This window comes from Euphorbia lathyris, chromosome 2 (assembly GCF_963576675.1).
Source record: "Euphorbia lathyris chromosome 2, ddEupLath1.1, whole genome shotgun sequence".
NCBI lineage: Eukaryota > Viridiplantae > Streptophyta > Magnoliopsida > Malpighiales > Euphorbiaceae > Euphorbia > Euphorbia lathyris.
Genome location: NC_088911.1, coordinates 140,558,943 through 140,585,535, shown reverse-complemented (window position 1 = coordinate 140,585,535; position 26,593 = coordinate 140,558,943). Strand labels below are relative to the sequence as shown.

Genomic DNA, 26,593 nt, shown 5'->3' with positions numbered 1-26,593 from the left:
TTTATAGGTCAAATAAGAAAATCGAATGATATTATAGATTTATTGACCTTTATGGGTGTAAAGATATTATTTGGAGTTATTAATGGGATGTAGGATGATGGGTATAAGAATGATCTATATTGATTTTTCTTATTGTAAGGATTTGATTATAGAGGATTTACGAAAATAAATAAGTCAAGGTGATATTCATAGAGGAAAAATCATCCAACTCCAAAATATCAAGCTTGTAATTGCCTTAATTCATACCATAAGGCCATAATTCAACATTTCATCTTAGGAATACACAAATGACCTTACAAGGTCACACTAACACCAAGTTAAACTCATAAGCACTTAAAAGTGCACTTGTCCACAACAACACAAACACACATTGCTCTATATGTGATTTATATGATCACATACTAGCCAAAACACACTTCTAATAAAGTTCCCTATTTATTCACTCCATGAATATGCATAACATGAAATGCAATACCCTAAAGACGACTTGAAAACATATGGTCGTGTCCGATCCTCGGCCTAACGTTGAGCACCTCCTTCGGTGTCTTGCACTTCTTCGCCTAAAAACGTTAAAACATTTGAAAAGGTGAGACAAAAATCTCAATAAGTAATTATCAACTACAAAAAAAAATAAATATACTCAAAATAGCTATATATATATATATATATATATATATATATATATATATATATATATATATATATATATTTATATGCTTAAAATCTCAATTATATAAAATGAATAAATTTGCAATTAACCATTTAATTAAATCAACCGTAATTCGATAAATACTTCATAAATCGTATCTCAATAAATACTTCACAAACCGTATTCATCCGAGAGATAATCCCCGTATGTATCAATCCCCATAATATAATAGAATCGAGATATCTCATAATTTGCCTAACCCGCATGGTCTTACTCAACACTTCTTTGTCATACCCGATAAGTCTTTCAACTGTGTACACATGCCGTATTTCTCACTAAATACGGACTTTAATAAACACCACCTATCCGGATTACTCTTGATGGATAGTAGAAATAATATAATTTAAAAATCAGAAATATATATATGTGAACATATATATAAAACTCATAAATCAACATCATAAATTTTCTGTACCTTTAATCAATCAATTTTTAAAATATTAAATCATACTTCATTATTGGACCAAAATCACCACTAAATAATTTATTGATATACTTATCAATACTAACTTATTTCAATAAACCATAATTTCATCAAAGTTAATATTTTAACAATCTTTAATTAAAACTAAAATTTACTTTGAGCCGAAATTTTTACAATAGCTTATAGACATCCTAATACACATTATGGACGGTGTGATTTTGATTTGGAGCTCTCTAGATTAGATTCGAGCTAGGCATATCCTAAGCAAGAAAATGAGTTCCTAGTGTGTTGTTCTTCCTTTCTTTGCAAAAGTAAGTAACTATCAACTACCCTTTTAAGTTTATATATATATATCACTTTATGTTTTTCCAGAAATTGATTTTTTGGGAATTTTTACCATATATTTGATTAAATGGTGTTTTTATGATTTAGTTTTAATGTCACACCCGACCCTAAACGACCTCAATCGACATCGGGCGTGAAATAGAAAGGTCATAATCAATACTTAGGAGTCTCCAATTTAACCAAATATCATTGTATTACAATTGCAATACCAAAGTTCTAACTATAATTCTAACAATAAGCAGCCAACTTCCAAACCTCGCCTAAACGGTCGGTAACCTTCTCTATATCCTGTACTTTCTCACCTAAAAACATTAAAACATTTAAAAACGTGAGACAAAAATCTCAGTAAGAAACTATCAGCCATAAAAACTAACTTTATTTAACATAGGTACATATATACGTTTATAAAGGGATTTAATCAAAACCTTATAAAATATACTCAAAACTAAAGCTTATAAGATAGTCATCAAAACCTTATAAAATATTCTCCAAACTTAAGTTCATAAAATAAAATTTGTGTATGTGTATCCATCCTTGAATTCCACCCGTGTAGATCATAACATCAATCATAACAATATCGAGATATCTCATTTATATCTCGTTCCTTGCCTAACAGTTAGGACTACCAGCCGTGCACTCTGGCCATACCGCCATTAGATATGGTCTTACAAATACAACTCCTACCCCGGACAATCCTAGATGGACAAAACCATTTAATCTTTCGAAATATCACAACTCATAAAAATCATATTTGGACTTCAATCCAAAATAATAACAACAATCACCGCAACAGATTTCTCAATCCAAAAACAATTCGTAAGAAATCATCAAATTCATTTTATTCAATATAGATATACATTGAAACCAAAAACATATATGTATATATGTAAATCAACCAAATCAAGCCTTAAATCAACATAATCAAGTAAAATCTGAAATTCACATAGAAGCATAGTCAATAACTTCATTTGAACCATAATTTCACAATAAAAACCAAAATCGTGGAAAACCCCAATTTTACAAAATACCCGTATAAACCCTGAATATCAGTTTCTGAAAATTCTTTGATTATATATATCTATATACATAAAACTCAAAATATAGTTGATAGTTACTTACCTTGGTCACTAATTGAAGAAAATACACCCGTTCAATTCTCCTCTAAATTTTGTCTAAGACGTTTCCCTCCAAACACTTCCGAAATTCAAAAACTCTTCGGTTAGGACTTAGAACTATATATAAAGATGCTATGGTTTCAATTTCGAGTGATTCGGATGGTCGAATCTCCGTAAATCAAAGAAACGATGGAGAAACGGTTCAGAGAAAACTGATAAATCTAAAATGAATTGAAAAAGAAAAGAAAAAAAAAAGAAGATGATAATCTCTCCCCACCTCTTCGCAGGGTATATATCCAATCTGGCGAATATTCGGTTTAATCCTTCATTTTTCTATAATCTTTTAAAAATTATCCTAAACTTTTTATTTACACCTAAAACCATCAAATTAACTCCAAACTTTTCCTATAACACCGATTTAACTTCACACACCTAATAATTATAATATATATTACTATCAAGGTATAAATTCTAGAAATTTGGACCCGGACGTGACAATTCTCCCCACCTTAAGAAATTTCGTCCTCGAAATTCATATTCTCTAATCTATCTTAATTTCCTTTCGAAACCATGATTCCTCATAATCATCATAAGACCACAAATTCTAATGTTCCTTCCATTAACTTCATCATTTATCCATATCCACATCACTGTAACAATTATTTATATATAACTCTAGTACTCTAAATTTCAACCTCGTTAATTTCATCACCATAATCCACAATAAAACTTCAAATATCATATATTCATATCTTCCTATCATTACCAAATCTCACTTTAATAAATTTAAATCACAATTGATTCTATCAATTGCATATATATCAAATATATTTTACCTATCTCCAAATTCTATAGACTTAAAAAAAATCACGTTTGAACCCCTAATATGTATGATATTATATTTTCCTTAACCTTTAAATAATCTGAATCAATGATTTGCATCAGCATATAATCTTACTTCATCATAATAATAATTCTTATATCTATAATTTTTCACTCCAATCATGATGAATATGAACTCGAAGTCATCATCATTAATCAAATATAAACCTTATATCGATAACATATTTCCTCTATGAATATCACCTTGACTTATTTATTTTCGTAAATCCTCTATAATCAAATCCTTACAATAAGAAAAATCAATATAGATCATTCTTATACCCATCATCCTACATCCCATTAATAACTCCAAATAATATCTTTACACACATAAAAGTCAATAAATCTATAAGATCATTCGATTTTCTTATTTGACCTATAAACACTCAATTTGATCCTTATATAAACTTAAACCATAATCACACAAACTTCAACTAAAATTAACTTCTATTAACAATATATGTACGACAAAATTTCAATTATCACTATGCTTAAGATACCAAATTTTCATATTTAATCATCAAATCATGAACTCTAATATATTCTCTCACTTTACTTCTCATTGATCACTAACATCGGTATCTCTCTAAACATCATTTATATAACTCTCAATAATTCTAAACCTCAATCCGATAAAGTTCAACAATAGATCTGCAATTTGAATTCGGATATCATTTATTCCAATTAAGATTCCATAACTTATTAAACTCATATCATAATCTCCAATTTATAATCAACCTCCAAAACAATTAATTGAAATCTCCACATTTTTGCTTTCTTAATCACATATATATTAACTTCAAAACTCATCATATCATTTCAAAGTGTCCTAACCTTACTTCACATCTGAGATACGTATATTTTTCAGCTAACTATTAAACTCTCAAATATCAATTCCAAGTCATACTAAGGAGAAAAATCAAAACAAAAACCAAATTCTGGTTTAAAGCTAAAATGACCTACATATTCCGTTTATAGCCTAACTTCTTCATACGGAGTCCGAATAAGGCGATTCAGAAACCCCTGGAAACGTAAGATAAAAATAAAGAACTTTCATTTAGGACTCCATGACAGATTCGGTTTATATCTGGTCTAAAAATACATCACAAGATTCAGGTACGAATCTGATTTTCCAGCAGCACCTATATAGACAATTCTCTATATCTCTAGCTCAAAGCTATGACTTACTCATAACCCATATCACCAAATATCAAATAATTTACTATTTTTCATACACCTAAATATTGCTAACCATCAAATCTCATTTTTACACCTCATTAGCTAGCTACTCAATCCTCGAAAAATTCCAAATTATTTCTTAGCTATCACCAAATATTCATATTCCTCAATTACTATCAACCTTAGGTCCGAAAAATTTAACCTAGAGCTCTGATACCAAACTGTCACACCCGACCCTAAACGACCTCAATCGGCATCGGGCGTGAAATAGAAAGGTCATAATCAATACTTAGGAGTCTCCAATTTAACCAAATATCATTATATTACAATTGCAATACCAAAGTTCTAACTATAATTCTAACTATAATTCTAAAATTTTCTCAAAAAAAAAATAAAAAACTATAATTCTAACAATAAGCAGCCAACTTCCAAACCTCGCCTAAACGGTCGGTAACCTTCTCTATATCATGTACTTTCTCACCTAAAAACATTAAAACATTTAAAAACGTGAGACAAAAATCTCAGTAAGAAACTATCAGCCATAAAAACTAACTTTATTTAACATAGGTACATATATACGTTTATAAAGGGATTTAATCAAAACCTTATAAAATATACTCAAAACTTAAGCTTATAAGATAGTCATCAAAACCTTATAAAATATTCTCCAAACTTAAGTTCATAAAATAAAATTTGTGTATGTGTATCCATCCTCGAATTCCACCCGTGTAGATCATAACATCAATCATAACAATATCGAGATATCTCATTTATATCTCGTTCCTTGCCTAACAGTTAGGACTACCAGCCATGCACTCTGGCCATACCGCCATTAGATATGGTCTTACAAATACAACTCCTACCCCGGGCAATCCTAGATGGACAAAACCATTTAATCTTTCGAAATATCACAACTCATAAAAATCATATTTGGACTTCAATCCAAAATAATAACAACAATCACCGCAACGGATTTCTCAATCCAAAAACAATTCGTAAGAAATCATCAAATTCATTATATTCAATATAGATATACATTGAAACCAAAAACATATATGTATATATGTAAATCAACCAAATCAAGCCTTAAATCAACATAATCAAGTAAAATCTGAAATTCACATAGAAGCATAGTCAATAACTTTATTTGAACCATAATTTCACAATAAAAACCAAAATCGTGGAAAACCCCAATTTTACAAAATACCCATATAAACCCTGAATATCAATTTCTGAAAATTCTTTGATTATATATATCTGTATACATAAAACTCAAAATATAGTTGATAGTTACTTACCTTGGTCACTAATTGAAGAAAATACACTCGTTCAATTCTCCTCTAAATTCTGTCTAAGACGTTTCCCTCTAAACACTTCCGAAATTCAAAAACTCTTCGGTTAGGACTTAGAACTATATATAAAGATGATATGGTTTCAATTTCGAGTGATTCGGATGGTCGAATCTCCGTAAATCAAAGAAACGATGGAGAAATGGTTCAGAGAAAACTGATAAATCTAAAATGAATTGAAAAGGAAAAGAAAAGAAAAAGAAGATGATAATCTCTCCCCACCTCTTCGCAGGATATATATCCAAATCTGACGAATATCCGGTTTGATCCTTCATTTTTCTATAATCTTTTAAAAATTATCCTAAACTTTTTATTTACACTTAAAACCATCAAATTAACTCCAAACTTTTCCTATAACACCGATTTAACTTCACACACCTAATAATTATAATATATATTACTATCAAGGTATAAATTCTAGAAATTTGGACCCGGACGTGACATTTAATTTGAATTTAAACTATGTTTAAGAATATATACATATATGTCCTTGCATGCAAATTTCAACTTATAATATACATATATGTATACATGATTTGGGTTTTGTTTTGATAAACTTAGTATATTTGATTAATATATATTTGTGTAAGATTTGATATTTTGAAGAGTAGAATTTAAAGGAAATGTTGATTTTGATTAATTAACCATCCTAATACATTTATAAGCATTCTTTTTCTATTGTGAGACGTTCCCTCCGACAAGTAAACGTCAGTGGTGATCTCTCACCGTCATATCCGATTCTGTGTTGGGTCGGGTGTGATAAGTACTCGAACTTATTATGAGCCTAGAAGTTTCTGCTCATGGTCCAAAGCATAAAGGGCATATAAAACTCCACAAAGTAGAAGGGATTCAATTTTCTTTGTAGAAATCCAAGGGGTTGTATATTAGCTCATAGTTTGGGGAAGACATTCATGATTATCAGTTGCATTCATAGTTTTTTAGCCCGGTGTCCAAATGCCAAACCATTGGTTGTGCTACCTAAAGGGATCTTGCCAAGTTGGAAGAATGAGTTCCTGAAATGGCAGGTGGAGAAATACCACCAAAGTTGTAGCCGCTTAAAATATTGTGGATATAAGGTGATCATACAATTAAAATTAAATAACTTATGTCTCTTAATAATTCGATTAAAAAAAGTTTATATTTATATAATTAGGGGTCATTTTGTGCTTTCATACGTAAAAAAGTTATAGGGACTAAGTAATTTACCATTTTCTTTATGACGCCCCAATTCAAATTTAGTCTAGCTTAAATGATATGTGAGTTGATTTGGCTCCTAAAAATTGAAACCTCATTAACTTTCCATTTTCTCCCAAAAATTAACTCTCAAAATTAAAATTTCATTGACTATCCATTTTCTCCATTCTCTCTCTAAAGATTATAAATTGAAATCTGCAGTTTATACTAACATTTTACTTATTATAAATTGAAATAAAAGTTATATATATATATATATATATATGTATATCTTGTTAAAAAAACATTTAATTTGAATAAAATTCAATTCAAGAAAGATGTGTGACAAAAGAAGTTAATTATTTGAATTAATCTAATTTTATAGAATGTTACGTGATGTAAAATGAGTATACAATTAAAATTAAATAGCATATGTCCTTTAATAAAAGATACTGTAAGTTTCTTTTCAAAAAAAAAAAAAGATACTGTAAGTTTTATATTTATATTCAATTAAAACAAGTTTGGATTTATATAACTAAGGATAATTTTGTACTTTCATATGCAAAAATAAATAAAAAGACTAAAGAATTACTTAAGCTAAAAAGGATTTTAAAATATATGTATAAACTAACTAGTATAATAGGTAAAAATATAGGGACTAAGTAATTATTTTACCATTTCCTTTATGTCGCCTTAATTTGAATTCAATCTATAGCTTAAAGGATAGTGAGATGATTTGGCTTCCCAAACTTGAAATCTCATTGGCTTTCCATTTTTTTTCCCGAAATTAACTCCCCAAAATTGAAATCCCCATTTTTCTCTCTTCTCTCTCTATATTCTTCCTCTGAAGATTATAAGCGCCTTTTTGTTTTACCTAATATTTGCTTTGTTTGCCGTAACGGTTTGCTGTTGGAAAAATCTGTTTTTCCAAAAAGCAGGGATTCTCTGCTTTTATAAAAGGCTACATTGCAAGTGTAAAAGGTAAACATGAGGTGACTAACGAAACACTTAAAATTCTCCATTTTGAAGTAAAAAGGGCAAACATGAGCATGAAAAGGAGCAACCAAACACCCCCTAAATTGAAGTCACATTGACTTTCCATTTTTCTTCCCAAAATTAACTCCACAAAATTAAAATCCCATCGAATTTCCTTTCCTCCAAAATTAACTCCCCCAAATTGAAATCTCATTAGACTTTCCATTTTCTTCTCTTCTCTCTCTTTATTCCTCCTCAAAGATTATAAATTGAAATCCCGCTCTAAAAGCCATATGTCGTTAACCACTCTAAAAACCATACCTTGTTGGTATTCATATTCTTTAGTCTTCAATAGTTCTCCGAATTACTAATGGAGAAACAAGTGATCTTTATCAGCTCTGCTACTTCACTTCCATCCAATGATGGTTATGGTATGAACCATAGAAAAAGCCTTAAAATATGATACTTTCATGGAAATCCTTTTATATCTGATTTCATATTATATACTTTCATGGATTTTTTTTTCTAATTTTCCTTAATTATCAATTATTAATTGTTCTTAAATTATTTTCTCAATCATTTATTGTTTGAAACATTTATATTCTGGTGTTAAGATTTTTGTTTGTATGTTAGAATTGTATAACTTATTAGTTGTGCTTTGTCTTTCTTATGTTGAAATTGAAAAGGTGTGCACTCCAATGGTAACAAAAGAAAGGAATGTAGCACTCCAACCTAATCTTCTCCAATAAAGCTACAGAAAAAACGTAAAAGATATGTTCCTTCTGACATTCTCCAAGTGGTAGGGAGAAGACTTGAGTTTAGTGATGATGTCAATTTGATCCATCTAGAGTTTATGGATCATCGCCTGATTTAACTATACTAATCCTTGATTCAGATACTGGTTTTGATAGTTTCAACCAATCAAGATTTTATAGGTGTGAAGGGTACTTTAATCTGAATATTGAAACCGATATACCTATGATAATCTTGGATTCTGATTCTGATGTTGATGCCAATGGATGTGAGGAGTACTTTAATCTGAATATTGAAACAGCTCAAGAAATTCCAGAGTTGGATCCTCCTCGGATTAGTGATGTAGATGGCGTTGTAAATGCTGACAATGATATTGATACTGATGATGAGAGGATCTGTCATGGGAAGTTAGGTGATTTGGCTGAGCTTTGGGACGAGATGACAGTTGCATTAGAGTGTTCCAAGGTATACCAATGGCCTCTTTGCCTCGAAAATGATTGTGCTTAACTTACAACTTTATAGTGAATTCTTAAATCCCACTTGATTGTTACTTTCTTCTATTGGTGCCTTAGTTGTATATTGCTTTTTCTAGGTCTCTTCTGCTGCTGCGACCGATGAATGTGTGGAAGAACATGGAGAGGAGTGTGATCATTCTCTTATCTTGAAGGATGATCTCGGCCATGTTTGTCGCATTTGCGGACTTATTCAGAAAAGCATTCATACCATATTTGAGTCTCAATTTAAATCCAGTCTGACTTAAAGGATATGTGAGTTGATTTGGCTCTTAAAATCATATTAACTTTACATTTTTCTCCCAAAATTAAAATCTCATTGACTATCCATTTTCTCTCTCCTCTCTCTAAAGATTATAAATTGAAATCTGGTTTAGACTAACATTTTCCTTATTATAAATTAAAATAAATTTGAAGCATAAAATTTAATATGAGAAAGATGTGTGACAAATGAAGTTAATTATTTGATGAATTAATCTAATTTTATAGAATGTTACGTGGTGTAAGATGAGCATACAATTAAAATTAAATAACATATGTCTTTTTTTTGTAATTAACATATGTCTCTTAATAAAATATAAGTTTTATATTTATATTCGATTAAAAAAAGTTTATATTTATATGACTAGGGGTAATTTTGTACTTTCATATGTAAAAAAAATATAGGGACTATAAAATTGTTTTACCATTTTCTTTATGACTTAACAATTTAAATTCAGTCTAGCTTAAATGATATGTGAGTTGATTTAGCTCCTCATAATTGAAATCCCATTAAATTTTTATTTTTCTCCCAAAAATTAACTCCCAAAATTAAAATCTCATTGACTTTCCATTTTCTCCATTCTCTCTCTAAAGATTATAAATTGAAATCTGCAGTTTATACTAACATTTTTCTTATTATAAATTGAAATAAAAGTTATATATATATATATATATATAGAGAGAGAGAGTGAGGCTATAGAGAGAGATTCCCTTATTATTCTAACGGAATCATAGACTTATTCTAATGACCAAACACCATCCTAATTTAATTAATTACATCCTAAACAACTCTCATCTCTCTCTCCTAATTTAATTAAAATCCTAAACAATTCTCATCTCTCTCTTAATTTAATTAATTATAATCCTAAACAATTCTCATCTCTCTCCTAATTTAACTAAACAAAATTTAATTAATTAAAATCCTATACAATTTCCATCTCTCTCATCTTCTTCTTCTTCTCGGGATTTTATACTAAGGTCCAGGTCCTCCAGCTCTCTAAAAGAACTTTCCATATAGTAATTGACATCTGTCCTCCATTTATAACAGGTCATCAAATAAAAACTCTTTCACAGCAAAACACGTTCTCCATCTCCCTCCTCCGTTTTCCGTTCACTCCGATTGCCTCACTCAGATTGTCGCTGCTGATGAAGTTTCGTTTCTGATCTCCACCGTTCTCTTTCAGGCTGTTCATCAGTGTAGTGAGACCTGTCACTGATTGATTTTCCCTTCATCAAATTCTCTTCTCCGTTTGCTTCTTAACCCATTCCACCTCTCTCTCTCTCTCTCTCTCTCTTGATCTGCATATGAAGGTTAAATTGGTTAAATTCTTTTTGCAGAATCTGCTTTAACTATGTTTTTGCAGAAACATTCTTCTGCAAGGACTTCTTCTTCCATTCTTTGGTACATTTTCAATGCCTATAAAGATAAATGACTGAGTTTTCCTTGATAAAACCTTCATAATCCATAGAAGGTGTAACCAAATTATCGGAGACGAGAGAGAGAGAGAGGGAGACGAGAAAGGGGAAAATGGGATAAGAGACAGAGGAAGAAGAGAAATTGAAATGAAATAACATATTTTTTAAAACGATGGATGGAATGGAAGAGGGTCGGGAACCAGAAAATTTGAATCAAAACAAGACTGCATAATTTCTCTGAACATCAAATATCCCATTCAAAACAGGCTGAAAGAGAACGGATCCGCGACGACACTCCATCGGCAGCGGCAATCCGAGTGAACGGAGAGCAGAAGAGGGAGATGGAGAACATGTGTTTTGCTGTGGAAGAGATTTTTTTATTTGATGACCTGTTATAAGTAAGACAGATGTCAATTTGTGAATGGAAGGTTCTTTTAGTGAGTTGGAGAACCCGGATCCTCTTATAAAATCCCCTTCTTCTCACGTCTCTCTCTAACCAACTGTATTATTATTTTTTTCACCAATGAGAATGATGGCATGTCAGAATGAATATTAAGTTGTTTTAGCTCGAAATCATTAATAGTCACTTCGTTTTATCCACTTTGGTTATGTTTTGCTTAATTTGATTCTAAGATTTTCATGATATATGATGCTACAGAGTTGTATTTCCTTTCTTGTGCTACATGATTCATGTTTGCGTCTATATTTCCTTTCAATAGGTATATTATTAAAAAATCATTTAAATATATTTGATCAATTCCTGCTGAAAAAAATTAGCCAATTGGTTAGAGAGAGACGTGAGAAGAAAAGGAGAGAGATAGAATTGTTTAGTACAGTAAAACCTCTATAAATTAATACTCGATAAATTAATAAACTCTTTAAAATAATAATTTCTTCTGGTCCCGACTTGGGCCAATTCAAAAAATGATCAGTTTTAATAAATTAATAAGATAATAATTTTCTAGAACAACCCTTTATAAATACCTTGTATTATTACCTCTATAAATTAATAATTTCTCAAATATATATGCAAAATATATATAGATATACATACAGTAAAACCTCTATAAATTAATACTCGATAAATTACTAAACACTTTAAAATAATAATTTCTTCTGGTCCCGACTTGGGCCAGTTCAAAAAATGATCAATTTTAATAAATTAATAAGATAATAATTTTCTAGAACAACCCTTTATAAATACCTTGTATTATTACCTCTATAAATTAATAATTTCTCAAATATATATAGATATACATACAGTAAAACCTCTATAAATTAATAATGTTGGGACCATGGAATTTTATTAATTTAGAGAGTTATTAATTAATCGATAAATTAATAATTATTAATTTATAGAGTGATTTTAATTTTTTTTAAAATCAATTTTAAATTACTAATTTAAATAAAGTGTTTGTCTAAAATCAATGAACAAATAAAATAAAATGTGCATTATATAAGTTAATAGAACTTGAAAGTTCATTGTATTTATGTTAAAAATGTTCAATGTATCATAGTTAATGAATTACTATATAAATTCACATGGAGTGTTGATTCAAATCATACAAAAAATGGCTTCTTATCTAAAAGGTGTCAATAAATCAACCATGACCGATCAAATTAGAAAAGCATTGTGTGAATACAAGAGAGATCACCCTACAAGCACTCAAAAGGGTTTACAAGATTGACTAAATGAAACATATCATTTGAAAGTTAGTCAATATACAATATCTAACACTCTTAAGAGATCATCTGAATATCTTTCTGCTGATTTTAGAAAGGGAACAGATATCAGACGACACAAATCAGCCAAGTATCAAGACATGGAGAAAGTTGTTTATGAGTGGTTTCTCCAATAGATTTAACTACATTTAAATTTCAAGAAAAAATAAAATACTATAGATTCATATTTTGCTAAATTATCCTAAGTATGTATATCTATCTATATTTTGCATATATATTTGAGAAATTATTAATTTATAGAGGTAATAATATAAGGTATTTATAAAGGGTTGTTCTAGAAAATTATTATCTTATTAATTTATTAAAATTGATCATTTTTTGAACTGGCCCAAGTTGGGACCAGAAGAAATTATTATTTTAAAGAGTTTATTAATTTATCGAGTATTAATTTATAGAGGTTTTACTGTACTTAGGATAATTTAGCAAAATATGAATCTATAGTATTTTATTTTTTCTTGAAATTTAAATGTAGTTAAATCTATTGGAGAAACCACTCATAAACAACTTTCTCCATGTCTTGATACTTGGCTGATTTGTGTCGTCTGATATCTGTTCCCTTTCCAAAATCAGCAGAAAGATATTCAGATGATCTCTTAAGAGTGTTAGATATTGTATATTGACTAACTTTCAAATGATATGTTTCATTTAGTCAATCTTGTAAACCATTTTGCGTGCTTGCAGGGTGATCTCTCTTGTATTCACACAATGCTTTTCTAATTTGATCGGTCATGGTTGATTTATTAACACCTTTTAGATAAGAAGCCATTTTTTGTATGATTTGAATCAACACTCCATGTGAATTTATATAGTAATTCATTAACTATGATACATTGAACATTTTTAACATAAATACAATGAACTTTCAAGTTCTATTAACTTATATAATGCACATTTTATTTTATTTGTTCATTGATTTTAGACAAACACTTTATTTAAATTAGTAATTTAAAATTGATTTTTAAAAAAAAAATTAAAATCACTCTATAAATTAATAATTATTAATTTATCGATTAATTAATAACTCTCTAAATTAATAAAATTCCATGGTCCCAACATTATTAATTTATAGAGGTTTTGCTGTGGAAATTGTTTAGGATTTTAATTAATTAAATTAAGATGATGTTTGATAATTAGAGTAAGTCTATGATTCCCTTAGAATAAGAAGTAAGGGAATCGCTCTCTATAGCCTCGCTCTATATATATATATATATATAGATAGGAGAGAGCTCTTGTGAGAACCATTTTTTTAGGTGAGAACACTTCCTTATGGTGAGAACACTCAAAACTACGTCGTTTTGAGTATGAAAATTAAAAAAATGATACTGTTGATGGGATTCGAACCTTAGACCCTTTATTTACACTCCACACTACTTACCACTGAGACAATTCATTTTCTTGTATATTATGTCGCGCGCTGCTTAATATACCACTGCCCTTGTAGCTTCTATTGTTTAATATTTAACGTATGCACTTATTTTTTTTTTGGTAGGAAAAGGAAAGGAAAACAAACGAAACAAACACCTAACCCGGGATCAGTCTAGGAAGGCTGACCCCAACCCTATCCTCGAGAAGAATAGACAAAAGAAAAGGAGGAGGAACAGAAAGGGTAGAAACACCTAACATCCCCCCATGCCCAGCAGCAGCCAAGCGATCCACCACGCGGTTTTGCTCCCTATAAATATGGGAGAAACTAAGAGTCTCGAAAGCAGGACGAAGCCTCAAAATAGCTTTGATAAGATTCTGGCTCATAAGACAAAAAGCCTGGCTATCAGAAATCCTGTTGATTGCCTCCAAATTGTCGGACTCCACCGAAAGCCTCTTTACCCCCATGCGAATGGCAAGTTTAATACCTGACAGAATACCCCAGAGCTCCGCAGAAAAGGACGATCCCATCCCCAAGTTATGGGTAAACCCAGCCAGCCAAGTGCCACCAGCATCCCGAAGGACACCTCCGGCAGCAATTCTTCCATTGCTAAGGCAGGAGCCATCCGTATTCAGCTTAACAACCCCTTCTCTAGGCTTACTCCAACCCACAAAATGGACAACTTTATCCGGGGAAGGTCTAACAAGGGGCTCCCCTTCATAGCTTTTTAAAATAACTGAGAGCTTTTTGGAGAAGAAAGCAAGTAAGTCAGGGATAAGGGTATTCTTCTCGGCAAATAACTCTTCATTCCTCCATTTCCAAATTTGGTGACAGATAATAGCGAAGAAAATGTCACTGTGCTCTATGTTGGCCAATAACTTCCCATTGACGCCATCAGAGAACCAGTCAACTTCAGAATAAGCCATGAAAGAAGGAAGGGTGTGGTAAGGGAGAATCCCTTCCCAAATCTTTTTACTATTAAGGCAATCCCTCAAAGCATGGCACAAGGATTCCACATGACCTCTGCACCTACTACAGGCTCCGGACTCAGCCAAGTGCCTTCTGTGCCTGTCTGCATTAGTAAGCAACCTATCCTTGACTCCTAGCCACAGAAAACTCATAATACGATAAGGGACTTTAAGGGCCCAAATAGTCTTCCAGATCTCCGAAGGAGGATCAGCCCTATTAGGGGAAAAAGCTTTATAGGCCGATTTACAAGAATAGATACCATTATTAGTCAAGGCCCAACAGTGTCTGTCTTTATCCTCATCTTGATTACTAATTTTAACTCCTCTAATCTTAAGGAGGATCTCCAGGCTAAGGAAGGAGTCGAACTTAGACCAGATCCAGTCTCCCTCCGAGTCCACCACATCAGCAACCTTTCAGGGACGGATATCATTAGGCGGAGGGGAGCTACAAACTTCAATCAGCGGCTTATCACCAATCCAAGTGTCATCCCAGAAACTAATAGATTTACCATTACCCACCTCCAGGCCAATCCCCGTACAAAACTCAGAAAAAACAGCGCTAAGCCCTTTCCAGAGGAACGAGCAGTTGACAACCCTCTCTTTTGGGCCGCCGAAGATTCTGTCTTTCCGATACTTGCCGCACAGAAGACGAACCCAAAGAGAGGAGGGACATTGCCACATTCTCCAGAGAAGCTTCATTAAAAGGACTTTATTGTTATCCTTAGCTTGCCTTATACCAAGACCCCCCCTACTTTTAGGCTGGCAGGCTTCCTTCCAAGGGACCAGGTGAACCTTTCTCCCTTCACCAGACTCTCCCCAAAGAAAACGCCGATTAATCTTATCAAGATCGTTAAGAACCGGCTCAGGGAGCTTACAGGCTTGCATGATGTGATTCGGAGCCGCACAGTTGACAGATTGGATTAAGGTAAGGCGGCCAGCAAGGGAAAGAGAATTAGCTTTCCAGCTAGCACACGAACCGTTAGTTTTATCCAGAATGTCTTTAAAGGAGGCTTTGGAGACCCTGTCACTATGAAGAGGGACCCCAAGATACTTCCCCAACGAATGAGTCAGGGGAATGCCAGAAAGCTCACTAAGTCTTCTGCACATGCCGTTGTCCATGTTCTTAGAACAAAGCATACGAGACTTCTAGATGTTAATCTTCTGGCCAGAAGCATCACAAATCCAAGAACATGCTCTTATTAATATCGATTAAATGTGCATAATAATGAATTATTAATAGAAAAAAAAAGAAATGTGCATAATAATGAATTATTAATAGAAAAAAATCCAAGAACATGCTCTAATTTCTTATTTATTTAATTCCTCTATATTTTTGTAATTTATGTTTTAAAATGTTAAGGACGATGTTCTAAATATTGTTACATATGTTCTAAATTTTATAATTTGTGTTCTAAAAATTAAGTATAATGTTTTAAAAAAACCAGTAAATATATGGACCATTTTTGCATTTGTTCTATAATATAATTTATAACTCATATTCTAAATAACATAACGTGTGTTCTAAAAAAACATAACGTATGTTCTAAAGTTTGTAGTTTGTGTTTTAAAAATTAAGTATAATGTTCTAAAAAAATCAGTAGATATCTGGATCGTTTTTTCATTTGTTCTATAATATAATTTATAACTCATGCTGGAAAAAACATAACACGTGTTCTAAAAAATATAACGTATGTTCTAAAAAATATGTCATACGTTCTAAACATTATAGTTCGTGTTTTAAAAGTTAAAATATATTTTAAAAAATATATTTTCTTATATAACATAAATTACAAAAATATAAGGGAATTAAATGAATAAGAAATTGGAGCATGTTCTTGGATTTTTTTCTATTAATAATTCATTATTATGCACATTTTTTTTTATTAATAACTCATTATTATGCATATTTAATCGATATTAATAAGTGCATGTATCAAATATTAAACAATAGAAGCTACTAGCACAATAGTATATTAAGCAGCGCGCGAGATATAATGCATAAGAGAAACAATTGTCTCAGTGGTAAGTAGAGTGGAGTGTAGATGGAATTGTCCATGTTCGACCCCCACAAGCAAGGTTCTCACTAAAAGAAGTTAATTATTTGGATTAATCTAATTTTATAGAATGTTACATTGTGTAAGATGAGCATACAATTAAAATTAAATAACTTGTTTCCTTTAATAAAAGATAAGTTTTATATTCCATTAGAAAAAGTTTAGATTTATATAACTAAGGATAATTTTGTATTTTCATACGTAAAAATAAATAAAAAGACTAAAGAATTAATTTTTTTTTTGAAAGAATAAATGGAATTTATATTAAATCATCAGAAAGAATATTTGTAAGGAAAGGTGGAGAACATGCCCACTCACCTTGATCAGACTTAGAACTAACCGCTTTCGCTAGGCAATGAGCCGCTAGATTCGCTGACCGACTAATATATGAGATTGAGACTAAATCTAAATCTCTCAACAAAACACAACACTCTTGAACAACATCAGATAAATAGGACAGGTTTACGCTTTGATGTTGTATAGCATTGACTACTTCTAGACAATCAGATTGTACTTCCACTTGAGTAATATTAAGGCGTTTGATCCAACTAAGTGCTTCCCTTATTGCTATTGCTTCAGCTATCGCGGGATTAAGTAGTAGAGGAAGACCCGCCTTCCGTGCATTTAAGCAAACGCCAGACTGATCCCGGATCAGAAAACCGTATGAGCTGAACCCCGCTTCATGGTTCATTCCTGCATCGACATTACATATCAATCTGCCCTGACCAGGTTTTCGCTAGCGATTCGACTTTAGCCTTGGCTCTGTCTGCAAGCTCTGCGTTCCTCTTTTGACTGCCAACCAGTTCTGATGCTCGGTATTTGCTGCTGTCAAAACCGAAACTGGTAAGCTAAATTTTTTTATCCCAGACAGCCCAATTACGATTCTTCCATATATGCCAAAGGATAACTGTAGTAATTTCCAGCGACGGGAGACGCACCTTGATAGGGGCGTTTCGTCCCTATCTTTTAGCGTGATTTACGGTTTAATTTTGGATTAAATAAATAAGTTTAATTGCAAAAATAGAATGTTTTAATAAAATAATGAAATAAAAATAAATTCCGTACTTTCGGTTAATTTTCCTTATTTTTGATTAAATTAGAAAATAAAATGTCAAGCTAACTCGGCTCTCGAGAATTGTATTTCAGGTACGAGTAAGGAGCAAAAATCCATCGACATACGCAGGGCGTATCACCCTCTACGCGGGGCGTGGAACACCAAGTCAGAAATGATTGCTCAATCCGCAGGCACCACGTGGGATCTACCCACTGACACGCGGGGCGTCCTACCTTACACGCGGGGCGTATGAGCAATGATAAGCTCAATCATAAATGTCAGATTGCATGGTCTTCCAAGTCAACTGCTGTCACGCGGGGCGTCCCAACCTACACGCGAGGCGTATATGGGAGGTTCTTCAAGCTAAAATTCTAGGGACTCATATACGCGAGGCGTCCCCTAGGCCACGCGAGACGTAAAAGACTCATTTCAAGCCATTAAATCTCAGGAGCTCAACCACACGGGGCGTACCCCAGTTTACGCAGGGCGTGGTTGAGACAACAAGATCTGAATTTGGTCCACATGCAGGAGATTTCTGACGGAATGGGTCAATACGCGGGGCGTCCTCCACCATACGCGGGGCGTGTCATGGGAAAACTGCAGAAATAATGTAGCTCCATACTTGTATCTTGTGAATTCACAATTCTATCCCTAGCTTGATGTGTATAAATAAGAGTGATTAGCACTCATTTGGATATTCAGAATTTACATAGCAAAAACTCTATCACCTTGAGAGCTTGTTCGTTGATTCCGGCATTCCGTCAAAGCTCCGTTCCATCTCCGTTCACCAAGCTCGAGAGTTCCACCTCCAAGTCCTAAGAGACGGCTTTGAGTCCGGTTAGCTAGTTCCGAGGGCTGATTCTTCCCTTTTCACTTGCTAATTAGCTTGTACTCTTCCTATGTACTAGGCTTGGTTGTATCCCGTATTTACGCTTTCCATATTTATAATATATGATTTTCTATTTCTATTTCTCTATACATGTTAATGTTTGCTACTTGTTTTGATATTGATAATTGATTATTGTGTAGGGGAACGCGATTTCCGACGCCTTTCAGGCTATCTTTAGGGATTCATATAGGTGTTGCCTCACCGGAAGTGACGCACCGGAAACCATAGGAATTGACAAGCTATGGAACTTACGGGCCCTAATTTCTAATCCCCAGCTTTAGACACTTGACTAGGAACCATGTAGTCTAAGTACTTCACGGGTCGGTTTCACTACACGTAGTCATCATTGCAAGAGTAAATCATTAACCGTATATATTTAGAGTCGTTGTTCATCATACTTATAACTTATCACCACCCATATCACTTCGTAGAGTTTTTCGTTATATAAATCTGTCTCACCCATAGTTAGGAGTAGTTTGTAGTTGTTCCCCGAATCAACTCAAAGTATTCACCGCTTAAATAACGTATAAAACCGAGTCGTTTAATACTTGTAGTTATAAATCCCGTGGATTCGATACCCGGTCTTAACCGGATTATTACTTGATACGACGGGGTACACTTGCCCCTAAGTAGTAGCGTCTAGTAGAGATAGAGCATTTAGGAAGATCACATCCATAGTAAAAAACGAACTTATCATAATATATTTCATAAGCTCTACCTAGGCGCCGCACGCATCACACCTCAAGCAGCTATTTGAACCAACTGATGAAATCATGGACTGCTTCCATTCGATTGTCGGTGAAAAAAAGGCCCCATACCTGACGTGCGAGAGGACAAGACAGGAATATATGGCTCTCGTCTTCCCCTGAGTCGCTGCAAATTGGACATCTGTTAGGAAGCCCGCTGTGCCTCTGGTTCAGATTAGCCATAGACGGTTAGCATTGTGCTAGCGTTCTCCACAGGAAATTCTTAATCTTGGGCGCTACATTCAGGTTCCATAGTGCCTTCCGGTTTACTATATTTGTCTACTGATGTATCCTTTCCCCCACGTTAACTCCTATCAGATATCCACTTTTCACTGTGTATTCCCCACTATTAGTATATTGCCAGAGCCATGAATCATTTTTTCCCGGCCAACCTCTCGGAATAGACAGGATCAATCCCTCATCTCTGACGTTGAACACCTCATGAATCCTCTCTCTCCTCCAGTTGCCATGACAATCTAATAATTCATTTACACGTTCCACTGTATCATTGCTCTCTTGTATGCTCGTGGGGAATGGGTTAGCGTTATCAGGGAGCCATGGGCTTTCCCACACCTTGATCGTGTTGCCGTCTCCAACTTTGCGTCTAAGCCCTCTGCTTAACAATTCTCTGCTTGCAAGGATGCTTCTCCATGTGAAAGACGGGTTATGACCCAGTTGTGCCTGCAAAAAGTCCCCTTGGGGAAAGTACCCCTGCTAATATATGTATAAACTAACTAGTATAATAGGTAAAAATATAGAGCCTAGGTTTTACCATTTCCTTTATAGCGCCTTAATTTGAATTCAATTTGTAGTTTAAAGGATATGTGAGTTGATTTGACTTCCCAAAATTGAAATCCCACTGACTTTCCATTTTTCTTCACGAAATTAACTCCCCAAAATTGAAATCCCATAACTTTCCATTTTTCTCTCTTTGAAATCACATTTACTTTCCATTTTTCTTCCCAAAATTAACTCCACAAAAATTGAAATCGGATTGAATTTTCATTTTTCTCCCCAAAATTGAAATCTCATTAGACTTTCCATTTTTCTCTTTTCTCTCTTCTATCTCTATTCTTCCACCAAAGCTTATAAATTGAAATCTCACTCTAAAAACCATACCTTCTTAACCACTCTAAAAAATCATACCTTGTTGGTATTCCTATTCTTCAGTCTGCAACAGTTCTCCGAATTACTAATGGAGAAACAAGTGATCTTTATCAGCTCTGCTACTTCACTTCCATCTAATGATGGTTACGGCATGAACCATAGAAAAAAGACTTAAAATATGATACTTTCATGGAAATCCTTTTATATCTGATTTCATATTGTATACTTTCATGGATTTTTTTTTCTGACTTTCCTTAATTATCAATTAATTATTAATTGCTCTTAAATTATTTTGTCATCCTTTCGCTAAAAGGAATGTATGTTTGTTCATATGTATGTATATGTTGTTTCAATTTTAATGGGTAAATTACACCTATAGCCACTGAACTATTCTCATTTTTACATTATGGCCACTGAACTTCAATTCTTCCCGGTATAGTCATTGAACTTTACATTTTGTTACACCGGTGGCCACTGTCACCGTTGACCATAAATTTTCCACCGTTGACCCTCATTATGACCGGATGTCTCTCTCCCTTCCTCTTTCTTAATAATTTTATACCCATTTTACCCTTATTAATATATATATATATATATATATACCCATTTCCACACCTTCTTCTGCCATCTCCTCCCTACATATCACACATTCTCAGCCGCCGCCCTTTTTCACCTCCACTGCCGGAAGCGCCACCACAGCTGCCGGTGCTGCTGCTACTTCCGTCCTCTCCTTCTCCACACCAACTCTGCCTCCGACGAACCTCCGGCACCTTGCGATCACCTCAATGTAAGGTAAAATTACACCGTCGTAATGAACTCCGCCTCCGACGAACCTCCGACACCTTGCGATCACCCAATGTAAGGTAAAATTACACCGCCGTAATGAACTCCACCTCCGACGAACCTCTGACACATTGCGATCACCCAATGTAAGGTAAAATTACACCGCTGTAATGAACTCCGCCTCCGACGAACCTCTGACACCTTGCATCACCTCTCTTTCTCTCCTCCATCTACATGATCTCTCTAACTCTCACTTTCTCTCTCTAAAACCACTGCATCTCTCTGAAATTGAAATTATGTACAGTGCTTCATTTTGAACAATTAGGGTGGGGGCTTTCACAAATTTTATTCATCTGATATGTGCTCAAATAAGATAATGTACTAAAGGATAAATAAACAACTTTCTTCGAGTTCAGCCATTCCATCAAGCATTCATGTTCGCCTATGGATTTCTCTTCAACATCTCTGTTACCGGACCGGTAATCCAAGTTCTCCTTCCTAAAAGCTATTCACGATTACTCTGAAACTGGCTTACAGGGTGATGACCCGACAATTGCTGAACAGAAATGACAGAACAGATTGGAACGCTTCCTGTAAATGTTCTGCTGAACTGAAATCGCAGAACACATAGCAATTGGAAAACAACCTTTGGAATTCAAAATTTGGAATAAGAGTCAGTAGCCTAAGGAAAAAATTGATCAGCGATGACAAGATCTGACTGGGGTTGTTCGAGAAGCTTCTCGATAGGATTTTGAAACAAGACATAACAAAGTTAAATTTGTTGAAAACTCCCCACCCTAACCGGTCACAAAACGAAGCATTGTACAAAAATTCAATTTCAAAGAGATTACTGGTTTTTGAGAGGGAAAGGGAGAGTTATAGAGAGCTGTAGTGATTTTAGAGTTAGGAATTGTTCCAGGTAGATAGAGGAGAATAAAGGGTAAAATTGGTATTTTAGATTTTAAAATAAGAAGAGGAGAGAGATAATCGGTAAAAATAGGGAGTCAAAGGTAAGAAATGCTAGTCACGGTGACAGTGGCCACCGGTGTAACAAAATGTAAAGTTTAATGGCCATACCGGGAAGAATTGAAGTTCAGCAGTCATAATGTGAAAATGAGTATAGTTCAGTGGCCATAATGTGAAAATGGGTATAGTTCAGTGGCTATGGGTGTAATTTACCCCAATTTTAATTCCATTCACTCTTTAAATTTTCTCAATTATTTGCTGTTTGAAACATTTATGTTATGGCGTTTAGATTTATGTTTGTATATTAGAATTGTATAACTTATTAGTTGTGCTTTGTCTTCCTTATATTGAAAATTGAAAAGGCGTGCACTCCAATGGCAACAAAAGAAAGGAATGTAGCACTCCAACCTACTCTTCTCCAATAAAGTTACAGAAAAAATGTAAAAGACATGTTCTTTCTGACATTCTCCAAGCGGTAGGGAGAAGACTTGAATTTGATGATGATGTCAATTTGAAGGATGATCCATCTAGAGTTTATGGATCATCGCCTGATTTACCTATACTAATCATTTATTCAGATACTGGTTTTGATATTTTCAACCAATCAAGATTTTATGGGTGTGACGGGTACTTTAATCTGAATATTGAAACTGATATACCTATGATAATCTTGGATTTTGATTCTGATGTCGATGCCAACAATGGATGTGAGGGGTACTTTAATCTGAATATTGAAACGACACAAGAAATTCCAGAGTTGGATCCTCCTCAGATTAATGATGTAGATTTATATAACTAAGGATAATTTTATACTTTCATATGCAAAAATAAATAAAAAGACTAAAGAATTACTTAAGTTAAAAAGGATTTTAAAATATATGTATAAACTAACTAATATAATAGGTAAAAATATAGGGACTAAGTAATTATTTTACTATTTCCTTTATGTCGCTTAATTTGAATTCAATATGTAGCTTAAAGGATACATGAGTTGATTTGGCTTCCCAAAATTGAAATCTCATTAACTTTACTTTTTTGTTCTCGAAATTAACTCCCCAAAATTGAAATCCCATAACTTTCCATTTTTCTCTATTTGTAATCACATTTACTTTCCATTTTTCTTCCCAAAATTAACTCCATAAAACTGAAATCTCATTAGACTTTCCATTTCCGTCTCTTCTCTTTTCTGTCTCTATTCTTCCCCTAAAGCTTACAAATTGAAACCCCACTCTAAAAACCATACCTTGTTGGTATTCGTATTCTTCAGTCTTCAACAGTTCTCTGAATTACTAATGGAGAAACAAGTGATCTTTATCAGCTCTGATACTTCACTTTCATCCAATGATGGTTATGGTATGAACCATAGAAAAAAGCCTTAAAATGTGATACTTTCATGGAAATCATTTTCTATCTGATTTCATGTTATATACTTTCATGGATTTTCTTCTGATTTTCCTTAATTATCAATTATTAATTGTTCTTAAATTATTTTGTCATCCTTTCACTAAAAGGAATGTATGACTGCTCATATATATGTATATGTTGTTTCAATTTTAATTTCATTGACTCTTTAAATTTTCTCAATCATTTGTTGTTTGAAATATTTATGTTCTGGTGTTCAGATTTATGTTTGTATTAGAATTAAGGGAAAAGTATAAAAATAAACCTTGTGGTTACACCTATTTTCGAACAACACTCATGTGGTTTAAAAGTTTGCAAAATGGTACCATGTACTTCATTCCGTTAGCAAACACATACCAAATTGACTAACGGTGTTAAAAGTCAAAGGAAAAAGAGTTAATTTGGTTCTTATATTTATTTATTTTATAAATTAACCCCCCTTATTATCTAATTATCACAAATAAACCTCAAAATAAAAATTAAAAATCAAATACACCATCTTCTCTTTAATTTCTTATTTTTGATCTTCTTTCTCTCTCTATGTTAATTTCTCTCTCTAAAATCAATTGAATTTCGCGCTTTACCTAATTAACTTCGAATCATTGTTCAAATACCCATCAACACTAGGAGTGAACTCGAGCCGAACCGAGACCGAACAGGGGCAGGCTCGGCTCGGCTCGAGACATGTTGAGATCCGGCTCGGCTCGAGCTCGAAGCTCGTCAAGCAAAAAAACAAACCTGTCATGAGAGAGAGAGAGCCTTCTTCCTAGATCGACGGCAAGGAGAGAGAGCTGATATTGGTTGCCGGCAGCAGAGAGATAAAGCTGAGATTGGGTGGCTGTATGCAGTGGCGGACCCGGATGACCCAGGGCTAAAATATATCAGCAAAAAAAATTCAAAACGTCAAAAAAAAATTCAAAACGTCTTTTAGTTATGAATTTGTCCATTCTAAAAAGACCAATATGCAAGTGATAGCAATTCAACTAACAACAATTTCAATCCCAATTCAACTAAATACAAACAGTAATTTAAATAACAGCAATTTCAATCCCAATTCAACTAAATACAAACAGTAATTAAACTAACAGCAATTCAAATGAGAGTAATTTCAACTAATAGAAATTTCAATCCCAATCAATTCAATCCCAATTTCAATAGGAATTTGGTAAAAAAAAACTCCATCACTGAAAAGTTTCACTGTAAGGAGTGAAGGAGTCCTTACAAAATTGTAATAAGCAAGCATTCAATCAATCAAAGAGCAAGGTTAATATATTTCTAATCCATTCATACATATATACATATCATTATTCTATCACTACTCTTCCTTTTTTTAAATCTCATTTCATCATATAAATCAACCAAAAACGCAGTAAAACCAAAAACGCAGCAAAGCCATCCAATAATTACAACCAAAAATCAAGCCAACACACAGTGAACAAACTCATAGGTGCATCTCAAACCAAACAAATATAGGCATCTCAACAAAGGCACAAAAAAGATAAGCGAAAATCACCTGCATTTTTTTCCCTCTGCGTTTTGCGTTTTGTGCAGTGCAGCGACTGAACTGAACGGTGGCCGGCGGTGGAGACTAGCAAGCAAGCAGCGACTGACTGACTGGTGGCCGGCGGTGGAGACCGGCTGCTCCTCTCCTCTTGTCTTGTGCGATTCCCTTGAGTTGAGCCGGCGGTGTGCGATATCGTCTACGTTCGTTGCTCTCCTCTTCTGAATTAGGGATTTAGGTATTAATTTAGCTGCTGTATTGTGCCTTTTAGCTCTGATTTATTTTCATTAAAATCAAAACCACGTCGTTTTTCTCATGACCAAAACGACGTCGTTTTGATATAAAAAAAATAAAAAAATTCCCCCGGCCGGTTGCCGGGGCTAGAGCCCCACTCAACCCCCCTGGTTCCACCCCTGGCTGTATGTATTTAGATATAGAGAACGAGAATAGAGAAAATCGGCATGGTGTGGGTGGCGTGAAAAGAATACTGTTGTATGTTAATTAGGTTTATGAAATTTTTATTTATTGTTCAAAACGTTATTCATTTGGGTCAAAAACATAGAGGAAAGATCTGCTTGGGCCTTAATCCAAGCTAATGGACCCTAATTATAAATTGGGCCACTCCTATTTAAACGTTTTTTTACTAATATAGATTATATGTGTTTTTATTTTTTTAGTGTAAATCAAAGAATTATTTTTTTACATTATAAATTCATTATTAAAATATATATAGTAGTTAAAAAATCAATCGAGCCCGCTCACGAGCTTTCGAGCCGAACCTAAGGAAACTCGGCTTAGCTCATGAATGTTTCGAGCCGATCCCGAACTCGAACCAAGCTCTATCGAGTTGAGCTTTGACCGAGCTTGGACGGAGCCGAGCTCGGACAGTTTGCGAACCACCCTGACTCGCTTGCATCTCTAATCA

General features: G+C 33.5%; 1 long non-coding RNA gene across 1 annotated transcript; it reads right to left on the bottom strand.

Moving 5' to 3' along the window:
• Window positions 1-210: 210 nt before the first annotated feature.
• LOC136220141 (uncharacterized) lies at window positions 211-25,932 on the bottom strand. The gene is made up of 3 exons (XR_010684401.1): window positions 25,681-25,932; window positions 24,906-25,038; window positions 211-560 (listed from the first exon to the last, which is right to left on the bottom strand). It is a non-coding gene; the product is annotated as an uncharacterized lncRNA (long non-coding RNA).
• Window positions 25,933-26,593: the final 661 nt, after the last annotated feature.